This window comes from Coregonus lavaretus, assembly GCF_964263955.1.
Source record: "Coregonus lavaretus genome assembly, chromosome: 3".
In the NCBI taxonomy this organism is placed as follows: Eukaryota; Metazoa; Chordata; class Actinopteri; order Salmoniformes; family Salmonidae; genus Coregonus; species Coregonus lavaretus.
In genome coordinates this window covers 66230146-66244172 of record NC_139990.1, presented here as the reverse complement: position 1 = coordinate 66244172, position 14027 = coordinate 66230146, and positions in this window count along the sequence as shown.

Sequence of the window (14027 nt, the reverse complement as noted above, 5' to 3'; positions counted from 1 at the left end):
CTGTTCACCCATGACTGCGTGGCCATGCACACCTCCAACTCAATCATCAAGTTTGCAGACAACACAACAGTAGTAGGCCTGATTACCAACAATGACGAGACAGCCTACAGGGAGTAGGTGGGGGCCCTGGTGGAGTGATACCAGGAAAATAACCTCTCCCTCAACGTCAACAAAACGAAGGAGCTGATCCTGGACTTCAGGAGACAGCAGAGGGAGCATCCCATTGACGGGGCCGCAGTGGAGAAGGTAAAACGCTGCAAGTTCCTCGGTGTACACATCACTGACAATCTGAAATGGTCCACCCACACAGACAGGGTGGTGAAAAAGGCACAACAGCGCCTCTTCAACCTCAGGAGGCTGAAGAAATTTGGCTTGGCCCCTAAGACCCTCACAATCTTTTACAGATGCACCATCCATTGAGAGCATCCTGTCGGGCTGTATCACCGCCTGGTGCGGCAACTGCACTCCCCACAACCGCAGGGCTACTCTGAAGAATCTAAATGATTCCATATGTGTTATTTCATAGTTTGGATGTCTTCACTAATATTCTTCAATGTCGAAAATTGTAAAAATAAAGAAAAACCCTTGACTGAGTAAGTGTGTCCAAACTTTTGACTGGTACTGTATGTATATATTTATACTCCGGACTCCGACATTGCTCGTCCTAATATTTATATATTTCTTAATTCCATTCTTTTACTTTTAGATTTGTGTGTATTGTTGTGAATTGTTTGATATTACTGCACTGTTGGAGCTAGGAATACAAACATTTCACTACACCCTCGATAATATCTGCTAAATATGTGTATGCGACCAATAAAATTGTATTTTATTTGACATTGATTGATGGCATTGACTATCATCAAGTAAAAGCTGAGTATGTGCTGTGCTATCAGCTGCAGTGATTATGACAAGAAAGTTCTATAGTGAGCTTTAAGATTGTCTTCCTTTGGTCTGAAATACAGAACAGGCCGCCCCAATACACCAGCCTGAAACACATACTGTAGGTCCCATTATGGCTTATGTGAGCACACAGGCAGCGCCACTGAGGCAATTTCCATTTTGAAGTAGTCCATTTTCTTCTTCTACTACTTCTATAAGTTGGAAAGGGTGCACACTGCCACTTAGTTTTTGCATCTCAGATGTCCTCTGGAAACAATGTTCACTATTACTGTATGTGTAACTCTCTGAGGTTGCTTTAAAAGGACATTTCACTCAAAAACTGTATATTTTTGGGACTGTATCAACAGTGGATTAATGAAACAAATACCAAAAGTTTTGTGAGTGAAATGTCCCTTTAATCCTCTGACCTGGAAAGATGTCAGTGAGTCACAGACCAGCCAAACTGGAGAGGGGGTGTGTTTCCTATAAAATTCTCTAGAATAGATGACACAACTTTATCATACAAACAGTTACAGGAAATTATACTTTTCAGCACAGCTCACTTTCATTTGTGCTGACAAACTCAGATCATTATTGTTGTAAAAAGGAAGATGGCAAAGGTTTTGATGGCCTCAAATTCAAAGACAGATTTGTGGAACATTGTGAGTATTGTCCTCCTCATCGCTGCAGGTGAGATTTTTAAACACCCTTAAAAATAATTTGTATTTAAAATGTTATGGCAAGATTGATTAAAGGTCCAATGCAGCCGTTTTTTTAAATCTCAATATTAAATCATTTCTGGTAACAATTAAGTAACTCACTGTGATGCTTTTCAATCAAAATGGAAAAATAAATACAAATAATAAGCTTATTAGCAAAGAGCAATTTTTCAAGAATTTTGCTAGGAGTGTCTGGGAGTGGACTGAGTGGGGAAAAGAAAACTGAAAACTAGCTGTTATTGGCAGAGAGGTTTGGACCTCTTTTTCTTATTGGTATATTAACTAATTTACCGCCTGACCAAAACAGGCAGACATTTTCACACAGCTCTTACACTAAAAGGGCATTATCATAATTTTCACAATTTCACGGTATTATTCCAACCTCATAGTGTGGAAATATATATAAAACACAGGACAATCACGTTTTTGACTGCACTGGGCCTTTTAAAGTTTGAAATAATTCTGACTGCTTAATTATTACTAAACCATTGTAAGCGCAGAGCCATAAACTGTATATTAAGAATAAACTATGTTAAGTCTGTCACGAGTAAAGGATAATATCCATAAATATCATGGATAGTTACGGGTACAGACACATCTGAAAATATAAACGCAACATGTAAAGTGTTGGTCCCATGTTTCATGAGCTGAAATAAAAGATCCCAGAAATGTTCCATATGCACAGAAAGTTTATTTATCATAAATGTTATGCACAAATTTGTTTACATCCCTGTTAGTGAGCATTTCTCCTTTGCCAAGATCATCCATCCACCTGACAGGTGTGGCATATCAAGAAGCTGATTAAACGGCATGATCATGACAGAGGTACAGTTGAAGTCGGAAGTTTACATACACCTTAGCCAAATACATTTAAACTCAGTTTTTCATAATTCCTAAACATTTAATCCTAGTAAAAATTCCCTGTCTTAGGTCAGTTAGGATCACCACTTTATTTTAAGAATGTGAAATGTCAGTATAATAGTAGAGAGAATTATTTATTTAAGCTTTTAGTTCTTTCATCACATTCCCAGTGGGTCAGAAGTTTACATACACTCAATTAGTATTTGGTAGCACTGCCTTTAAATTGTTTAACTTGGGTCAAAAGTTTCGGGTAGCCTTCCACAAGCTTCCCACAATAAGTTGGGTGAATTTTTGCCCATTCCTCCTGACAGAGCTGGTGTAACTGAGTCAGGTTTGTAGGCCTCCTTGCTCGCACACACTTTTTCAGTTCTGCCCACATATTTTCTATAGGATTGAGGTCAGGGCTTTGTGATGGCCACTCCAATACCTTAACTTTGTTGTCCTTAAGCCATTTTGCCACAACTTTGGAAGTATGCTTGGGGTCATTGTCCATTTGGAGAACCGATTTGCGACCAAGCTTTAACTTCCTGACTGATGTCTTGAGATGTTGCTTCAATATATCCACATAATTTTCCTTCCTCATGATGCCATCTATTTTGTGAAGTGCACCAGTCCCTCCAGCAAGCAAAGCACCCCCACAGCATGATGCTGCCACCCCCATGCTTCACGGTTGGGATGGTGTTCTTCGGCTTGCAAGTCACCCCTATTTTCCTCCAAACATAACGATGGACATTATGGCCAAACAGTTCTATTTTTGTTTCATCAGACCAGAGGACATTTCTCCAAAAAGTATGATATTTTTCCCCATGTGCAGTTGCAAACCGTAGTCTGGCTTTTTTAATGGCGTCTGGCTTTTTTTTTTTGGAGCAGTGGCTTCTTCCTTGCTGAGCGGCCTTTCAGGTTATGTCGATATAGGACTTGTTTTACTGTGGATATAGATACTTTTGTACCTGTTTCCTCCAGCATCTTCACAAGGTCCTTTCCTGTTGTTCTGGGATTGATTTGCACTTTTCGCACCAAAGTACGTTCATCTCTAGGAGACAGAACGCGTCTCCTCCCTGAGTGGTATGACGGCTGCGTGGTCCCATGGTGTTTATACTTGCGTACTATTGTTTGTACAGATGAACGCGGTACCTTCAGCCGTTTGGAAATTGCTCCCAAGGATGAACCAGACTTGTGGAGATCTACAATTGTTTTTCTGAGGTCTTGGCTGATTTATTTTGATTTTCCCATGATGTCAAGCAAAGAGGCACTGAGTTTGAAGGTAGGCCTTGAAATACATCCACAGGTACACCTCCAATTGACTCAAATGATGTCAATTATCCTATCAGATGCTTCTAAAGCCATGACATCATCTTCTGGAATTTTCCAAGCTGTTTAAAGGCACAGTCAACTTAGTGTATGTAAACTTCTGACCCACTGGAATTGTGATAAAGTGAATTATAAGTGAAATAATCTGTCTGTGAACAATTGTTGGAAAAATTACTTGTGTCATGCACAAAGTAGATGTCCTAACCGACTTGCCAAAACTATAGTTTGTTAAAAACAAATTTGTGGAGTGGTTGAAAAATTAGTTTTAATGTCTCCAAAGTGTATGTAAACTTCCGACTCCAACTGTACATCTTGTGCTGGGGACAATAAAAGGTCACTCTAAAATGTGTAGTTTTGTCACACAACAAAATGCCACAGATGTGTCAAGTTTTGAGGGAGCGTGCAATTGGCATGCTGACTGCAGGAATGTCCACCAGAGCTGTTGCCAGATAATTTAATGTTAATTTCTTTACCAACGTCATTTTAGCTAATTTGACAGCATGTCCAACCGGTCTCACAACCGCAGACCACGTGTATGGCGTCGTGTGGGCAAGCGGTTTGCTGATGTCAACTTTGTTAACAGTGCCCCATTGTGGCGGTGGGGTTATGTTATGGGCAGGCATAAGCTACGGACAACAAATGCATTTTATCGATGGCAATTTGAATGCACAGAGATACCGCAACAAGATTCATCACCTCATGTTTCAGCATGATAATGCACTGCCCCATGTCGCAAGTATCTGTACACAATTCCTGGAAGCTGAAAATGTTCTTCCATGGCCTCCAAACTCACCAGACATGTCACCCATTTGAGCACGTTTGGGATGCTCTGGATCGACATATATGACAGCGTGTTCCAGTTCACATTAATATCCAGCAACTTTGCACAGCCATTGAAAAGCAGTGGGACAACATTCCACAGGCCACAATCAACAGCCTGATCAACTCTATGAAAAGGAGATGTGTCGCGCTGCATGAGGCAAATGGTGGTCACACCAGATTCTGACTGGTTTTCTGATACACGCCCCTACCTTTTTCTAAGGTATCTGTGACCAACAGATTCATATCTGTATTCCCAGTTGTGAAATCCATAGATTATGGCCTAATGAATGTATTTAAATTGACTGATTTCTATATATGAACTGTAACTCCGTAAAAACTTTGAAATTGCTGCATGTTGCGTTTATATTTTTGTTCAGTATAATTCACCAATACATTTCTTGGTAGTCAAAAAAATATTTTTATCACCTTGTAAATCACAGCTGGCTTGGTACATTGTTTGCTGCCTCCAACCATTTGTGATACACTGTTTCAGTTTCAATTACTAAATATTTGGATCAAAAACTGACAACTGTAACTAAGGCTGGGAATGTCAATGTAATCACATGTCAGTCATAATGTGGCTAATAGGTTAGCGCACATGTGTCAAACACAAGGCCCGTGGGCCGAATAGGACACACAAGCCAGTATGAATGAGTCAACAGTTGAGTCATCTACTTTATGAAATTACAGCCTTATGCGCTTGCATTGGTGAATTCAACTTCAACTGCTCTGCTTTTGTGTGTCCCGTTTACAGCGCGCAGCGGAGGGAGAGTGTACAGACACATGCCACAATCCTAGCTAGGCTACTAAAATGTTGCAGTCTGGCTTTGGTTTTTAAAGCTTGACAATGAATAACTAAAAAACAAAACCTGCAACAAACACCATGCAATGGAGAAACGTGTATGCATATTACAGCAACATTTGAGCAGTAGCCTAGGCTGGCTACTCAACTACAATACATTTTGAGTGCACCATACAGCAATGCTGCATTATAGCGAAACGCTATAATCCTCTGTCGTGGAAATTCTAATCAATAATGAGGAGAGACAAGGTTAATCACCAATCAGGATATTACTTTATTCAAAACGTATTAATAAGGTAGTAAGTGAGGCTGGTCGACCCAACACTCTTGACTGTTGGGTTGAGAGCTCTGACATACAAATATATTTTATAGCACGATACACCCTCCCAGTCTACATGACAAACAGCAGATGTGTGGAATAAGTCAAAAGGTGAGACTTGATGTATGAGAAAGGAGTATCTCCCATCCAGATAGCATTTGCTATAAAGACTGTTCTTATTGCATGGAAACCAGAGTTTGGCCCCCAAGACAAGGTTCCTCTCATCATTATCCATACCCGAGCCATCTCTCCCTGGTACCTTATATTACACAAACACCAACTCATTCTATGGAACAGTGGCGGCTCCTGAAAAAATTCTCAGGAGGGGCAATTTTTCTGATGATTTAGGTGACCTACACACATTTAAAAAAAGATATGTCCAGCAACAACATGAAGACAGGGGCAGCATATAAGTCAATACCAGAAGCATTTATTGACTGATCTGGGGAGATGGATTCCAGTTTCTGTGACAGATTATAAATAATCTCTGATGCCTTTGTTATGTTAGCTTTTGGTTGAATGTACTGTCGTAGTAAATATATAATGTTATAGCTTGGTCTGACTAAAATCTTGTGCATGACCCATTTTGTGTTGGGCGTTTGTTTTCAATCAATGCTGTTCCTATCCTATAACAATGGACAAACGAGTCCTATCTTGTCAGCCTTATCAGCAGGTGGCCAAGGACAACTGGTCCTCTGTAGCTCAGCTGGTAGAGCACGGCGCTTGTAACGCCAAGGTAGTGGGTTCGATCCCCGGGACCACCCATACACAAAAAAAAAAATGTATGCACGCATGACTGTAAGTCGCTTTGGATAAAAGCGTCTGCTAAATGGCATATTATTATTATTACAACACCCACGCCATAGGTCTCTCAGTTCTTCCAACTCACGAGTTCTTGCTCTGAGGACACACACACACACACACACACACACACACACACACACATCATCACTGTTAAACACACACACACACACACACACACACAAAAATCCCCTCTCTTTAGGCTGAACATTTGAAGACAGAGAACCCGACTCAGAGCCAATGCAACAGTGGAGTGGACCTCGCCCAACTCATCAGGACCAATCAGAAGATCAGAACTACTAGATTCAACCTACATCATTTATTGTATAAAATGTCTGCACACAATGTTTTCAGGGCTCTCTTCTCCCTAAGAGTTTGACGAACGAGTCCGTGCACGCGATTCCAGATATCTTTACCTCTGAATAAACTGCCTTTATTATACCATTATCCACCCTGTCCAAAGTCTCTACTTGGTCTCAGTTCTCCAGTAAACTTGTGATTATCAACAGTACACAACGGTAACAAACAATTGGGGGATCTCACGGGGCAGATAGTAAGGTCGCAGTGACACAGAAAGCAGTTCAATGTCGGGGTACAGAGTCGCTCTCTTACCAGGATCGCGGTCCGCTCTGACCAGGGTGAAGGTGGCCGGCTCCACTTCTCTGTCCGGGACTCTGTCATCCAGCAAAGTCTCCCAGCTGTATTGGGATTCAGCTGCCAGCAGCGTTTTCATTATTTAGTCCGTTCATAGCGGGTATGTACACGATCAACAAGATCAGTCCAAAACCAACCACTGGAAATCCATGGTTGGCAGAATGTTTGTAAACTAAGTCTACAAATTAAAAACATAAAATAACGCCACACTGCAGGTCGTGCTAGCCGCCATTTTCTTAGCTACGTTCATGGTTACGTCACGTATGACGAAAGCGCGTAAGTGCAAGCCCACAGACACCCATAGAGATTGTATTGAAAGCTTTGAAATTTGAAAAAAATAGATTTTACATGACAGGCTATGAGAGACTTCTGGGCGATTTTCAACTTGACTGAAATCGCCCCAAAAACGGGCGGGGCCATTTGAAGCACGACTTTAGCCTGATTTGACATTTAGTGGCTGGCAGATCAGACGTGAACACTGATAACTACTGTTGCCGTGATATAATTGATTAGAAAAAAAATCCCTTCCTTTTCCCGTTTGGCAGTGCGTCGCCCATATCGCCCTATTGAACAAGCCGTCCCTGCTATGGAATGCATGCTGTAGGTTTTATCACCAAACCATTCATAAATCAATTGTCAGCTCCAGATACCCCTATCTCAAATTAAACCCATGTCCTTGATCACATGCCTAGACTAGCTGCAGGGAGCTGGAGTAGAAACCATCCCTTTACAAAAACACAGCATTAGTAGAACAGTATATAATTGTTAATTATTAATATTAAACAAGGCAGGTAAACATGTTACATGTTAATTGTTCTCTCAAACCTCGCAGGGGGACGTGCACAAATTATTGAAAACGAGGTGACAATGATTTTGGCACCTCTCTTTTTTAGATTGTTTTTATTACTTGTTTTTTTTTTAAAATTCTCAGAGTGATTGTATTAGAATAAAATAATATAATTTCTCAATTTTTTGGAGCATACAATAAATCTCAGTATTGGTATTATTTATTTGATTCAGTCTTTTTTGATCATCTTTATCAAGGCTGCCAATAATTTCAGACTGTATGTTGTAGGCTAAACATTTACTTTTTCTGGAATAGAGCCTCCATATACAGTACACTTTCTTTCTTAGGAGCCTGGGCCCAGAGAGTTACCCAGAGACCTGATGAGGTTGTGTATAAACTAGCTCAGGATGCCTCATTTGACTGCCAGTTCATCCACACTCCAGACCAGCAGGTGGCAAAGAATCCCATTCTCTATTGGCATCAAATTACCAGCAGAGAAAGTAAGACCCAAATGACAAAACTGTGGCCTGACCCAGAGTTACCGTACAAGGATCGTGTGGAGGTTCTGGACAGTGACCGCAACTCACCAAACAGATCTGTACTTCTGAAGAATGTCCAGTGGGAGGATAGCAGTGGAAAGTATGAGTGTAAACTTTCTTACAGGTCCGCCGGACAAGCTAAGAGGACGAAAGGGAGCGGCGTTAATGCTGCTGATACATGGTAATGATACAATTTCTATGCTTTGCCATGTTGTCCACTAATTGCAGTTTTTCATGTCCTATACCACACCATGTTATGATACAGATGTGTGTGTGTGTGTGTTTGTGTGTGTGTGTCTTTCTGTATGTCTAATACAGATTCCATGTTCTTTGGGCTTGACCCTGAGAATAAGACCAAACTCATGTGTGCCGTGAATGTTTCCCAGGATGATCGGTTTGTCTTATTCTTGCTATAAGACGGATCTAAATTATTCCAAAAGAACATTGATCCTCTTTACCCCAACATGCCACTGTCTATTACACTGTCTGTGATCCTCCCCTTGGAGAAGGACAAGAACTATGAGTGTCAAATCCACCTGGGCTCCACCATGATAATGAGCCAGCACTTCCAACAGACGGCAGGTAGTGTTTTCTCATTACATACACAGACCTTTCTGTTACAGTGTGCCACATCTACTGAATACTGCCAAGTCGACTTATATTCAAGTATATCATACAGTATACAGCCATTTGGGTCGGTGTATTGCAATGAAGTTTAACTCTCGCTCCGTATCTACAGTATCACTCAATGGCACCACCAGCCACATCCACACCCCCACCCCTGTTGTCTGGACCTATGGCAGTCTCTATGGGGGTGCCACAGGGTTCAATTCTTGGGCCGACACTTTTCTCTGTGTATATCAATGATGTCGCTCTTGCTGCTGGTGACTCTCAGATCCACCTCTACGCAGACGACACCATTTTGTATACATCTGGCCCTTCATTGGACACTGTGTTAACAAACCTCCAAACGAGCTTCAATGCCATACAACAACAATCCTTCAGTAGCCTTCAACTGCTCTTAAACACTAGTAAAACTAAATGCATGCTTTTCAATCGAACGCTGCTAGCACCCGCCCACCCGACTAGAATCACCACTCTCGACGGGTCTGACCTAGAGTATGTGGACAACTACAAATATCTAGGTGTCTGGTTAGACTGTAAACTCAACTTCCAGACTCACATAAAGAATCTCCAATCCAAAGTTAAATCTAGAATCGGCTTCCTATTTCGCAACAAAGCCTCCTTCACTCATGCTGCCAAACATGCCCTCGTAAAACTGACTATCCTACCGATCCTTGACTTCGGCGATGTCATTTACAAAATAGCCTCCAACACTCTACTCAGCAAATTGGATGTAGTCTATCACAGTGCCATCCGTTTTGTCTCCAAAGCCCCATACACTACCCACCACTGTGACCTGTACGCTCTTGTTGGCTGGTCCTCACTACATGTTCGTCGTCAAACCCACTGGCTCCAGGCCATCTATAAATCACTGCTAGGCAAATCCCCGCCTTATCTTAGCTCATTGGTCACCATAGCAGCACCCACCCGTAGTCTGCGCTCCAGCAGGTATATCTCTCTGGTCATTCCCAAAGCCAACACCTCCTTTGGCCGCCATTCCTTCCAGTTCTCTGCTGCCAATGACTGGAACGAATTGCAAAAATCTCTGAAGCTGGAGACTCTTATCTCCCTCAATAACTTTAAGCATCAGTTGTCAGAGCACCTTACCGATCACTGCACCTGTACACAGCCCATCTGAAATTAGCCCACCCAACTACCTCATCCCTATATTGTTATTTATTTTGCTCTTTTGCACCCCAGTATCTCTATTTGCACATAATCTCTTGCACATCTAGCATTCCAGTGTTAATACTATTGTAATTATTCTGCACTATAGCCTATTTATTGCCTTACCTCCATAACTTGCTACATTTGCACACACTGTATATATATTTTCTGTTGTATTTCTGACTTTATGTTTTTTTTTTACCCCATATGTAACTCTGTGTTGTTTTTATTGCACTACTTTGCTTTATCTTGGCCAGGTCGCAGTTGTAAATGAGAACCTGTTCTCAACTGGCTTACCTGGTTAAATAAAGGTGAAAAAAAAAAAATAATAATAATAATAACACCCCCCAAGTCAACCATGCCCACACCCCATTTAGGCCCCCTCAGATCAGACCTATGCCCCTCCTACCCATCCCATGCCCCCCACTCCCGCAAAGAGGGCCTCAACATGAAAGTCACACATATGCCCAGGGCGTGAGCAGGCAAACAGGCCCAACCCCCACTCTTACACTAGCCCAAGCCAATGGGATGTATTAGATGCTCAGCAGGCTCTGCTCACAATTACTGGCCTGAGGCCAAACCACACGACCACCAACATTAGACACTTTGTGGAACACAAAGCCTTCACTATTTCATCCTGGAATATCCAAGGCCTGAGGTCATCTGCCTTTGGCCTAAAGAGCAGGAACCTGGACTTCACCAAATAAATTGGAAATACAGACATTGTCATCCTACAAGAAACATGGTATAGAGGAGACGGACCCACTGGTTGCCATCTAGGTTACAGAGAGCTGGTAGTCCTATCCACCAAACTACCAGGTATGAAACAGGGAAGGGACTCAGGGGGTATGCTAATTTGGTATAGAGCAGACCTAACTCACTCTATTAAATTAATCAAAACAGGAACGTTTTACATTTGGCTAGAAATTCAAAAGGAAATGATCTCAACAGAGAAACATTTCCTCCTGTGTGCACCCTATATCCCCCCACTAGAATCCCCATACTTTAATGAAGACAGCTTCTCCATCCTGGAGGGGGAAATCAATCATTTCCAGACCCAGGGACATGTACTAATCTGTTGCGACCTAAATGCCAGAACTGGAGACACAACCCTATGTCTGCTCCTCGTGTTTTTCAGCAGTAGAGAAGGTGCTTCCAGAACCAGTTTTCCTGTTTGTGGCCATCCTCCTGGTCCCCATCACCGTGCTCCTGGCTCTGCTCACAGCCCTTCTTGTCCTATGCTGATCAGACAGGAGACAGTAAGTGCTGTGGTCTGGATGTAGGTCGGGGGGGGGGGGTTCCCGCAGGTCTGGGAGAGTGTCTCGCTGGTCTGGGCGGGGTGTCTGTTGATCTGTTGCTCCTGTGTGAGCTGTTGGGTCTGCGGTTGAGGGCGATATCCTTTAGGGTCTCTCTCTCTCTCTCTCTCTCTCTCTCTCTCTCTCTCTCTCTCTCTCTCTCTCTCTCTCTCTCTCTCTCTCTCTCTCTCTCTCTCTCGCTCGCTCGCTCGCTCTCTCTCTCTCTCTCTCTCTCATGCGCCTTACCGTTCTTTTCCCTTCTCTTTCTCAACTTCTCTCCCTTTATCACCATATCCCCACACTCCATCCTTGAAACCCAAATCTCTCTTTTTATATTTTCTATCTCTGCCTTCTCTTTTTCTATCTCAGCCTTCTCTTGTACTATCCCAGCCTTCTCTTTTTCTATCTCAGCCTTCTCTTGTACTATCCCAGCCTTCTCTTTTTCTATCTTGGCCTTCTCTTTTTCTATCTCAGCCTTCTCTTTTACTAACTCGGCCTTCTCTTTTACTATCTCAGCCTTCTCTTTTTCTATCTCAGCCTTCTCTTTTTCTATCTCAGCCTTCTCTTTTACTATCTCAGCCTTCTCTTTTTCTATCTCGGCCTTCTCTTTTTCTATCTCAGCCTTCTCTTTTACTATCTCAGCCTTCTCTTTTACTATCTCAGCCTTCTCTTACTATCTCAGCCTTCTCTTATTCTATAGGCTTTCTTTCTTCCTATCTCAGACTAGTTTTTTCTTCAACTGTTCCCCTTTATCCTCCAACCACCATTTCTCTTCCTGGGTCTCATGTTGGGTGCATCTACCATCATGTATGGTCTTGAAGCTTATCTCCTTATTTCTGACCATATCCTTCCACTTTTTCTCTCTTTTCTTTCACCATTTCTCCATCATCTCTTCTTCTCTGTCCATCTTCAACTTCCAATTCTCCTCTACCTCATTAATTCTTCTTATTTCCTGTTTTGCTCTCTCAAAGATTTATTTCATTATCCATTTTCAACTCTTCTTCTTCTTCGGTCCTCTCTCTGTCTCTCTTCCCCTCCTACTCTTTCTCCTTGAAACAAGCCTCCCCATCTCTCTCCATCTTCTCTCTCTCCTTTTCCTTCTGCCTTTCCTCCCACTCTCCCTATATGTCCCTTTGCTCTCTCTTTACCGCCATCTCTGTTTTATCCCTGTCTGTCCCTCTTGATTTCCTTTTGGCCATGCCCTCTCGTATCGTGTCTAACTCCATCTCTCTGTCCATTCTCTTCATTCTGTCAACCATGGACTTGCTTTCCACTTATACTTTTGTTTTGATCGATCCACTGACCTCATATAAACTGCTTGGTTTAAGCAAAAATGTGTTCTTGTTGTAACGGTAATGGTGATTGCCTCAAGTTTTAGAATGACCTAGCAAATGCCCATATTCATTTATACGGCTTCATATCGGATTTACGGCATTTATATGGCCACCTTACAAATAGTGTTTACCAACTTTTTTCCTGCATACACCTTTTACACCTCTCTGTACATGCCGGCATGTCGGGACGAGTGGTAGTAGTGGTGTGCAGATGTGGGTGGGCGTCTATTTTAATAAATCCATTGAGAATACACACCATCTAAAATAAATCCATTATTAATTCGTTTAGGCATGTCCTAAGAAACATTATACGACTAATAAAATGTATTTTCAAAAGAATAGAATAGGATATTTTGAGTTTAATTAGGACTATGTTACAGGTGCAGCCATGCGCCATCCATATGAAATCAATATTTATTTTGTTAATTAAACAGACAAGACACACCTACCCGATCACAGTCAACACACATTCAGACCCGTTGACTTTTTCCACATTTTGTTACGTTACAGCCTTATTCTAAAATGGATTAAATAAATAAAAATCCTCATCAATCTACATACAATACCCCATAATGACAAAGTGAAAACAGGTTTTTATACATTTGTGCAAATTTATTAAAATAAAAAAACAAAAAAACCTTATTTAAATAAATATTCAGATCCTTGCTATGAGACTCGAAAATTGAGCTCAGGTGCATCCTGTTTCCAGTGATCATCCTTGAGATGTTTCTACAACTTGATTGGAGTCCACCTGTGGTAAATTAAATTGATTGGACATGATTTGTAAAGGCACACACCTGTCTATATAAGGTTCCACAGCTGACAGTGCATGTCAGAGCAAAAACCAAGCCATGAGGTCGAAGGAATTGTCTGTAGAACTCCAAGACAGGATTGTGTAGAGGCACAGATCTGAAGAAGGTTACCAAAACATTTCTGCAGCATTGAAGGTCCCCAAGAACACAGTGGCCTCCATCATTCTTAAATGGAAGAAGTTTGGAACCACCAAGACTCTTCCTAGAGCTGGCCGCCCGGCCAAACTGAGCAATAGGGGGAGAAGGGCCTTGGTCAGGGAGGTGACAAAGAACCCAATGGTCACTCTGACAGAGCTCC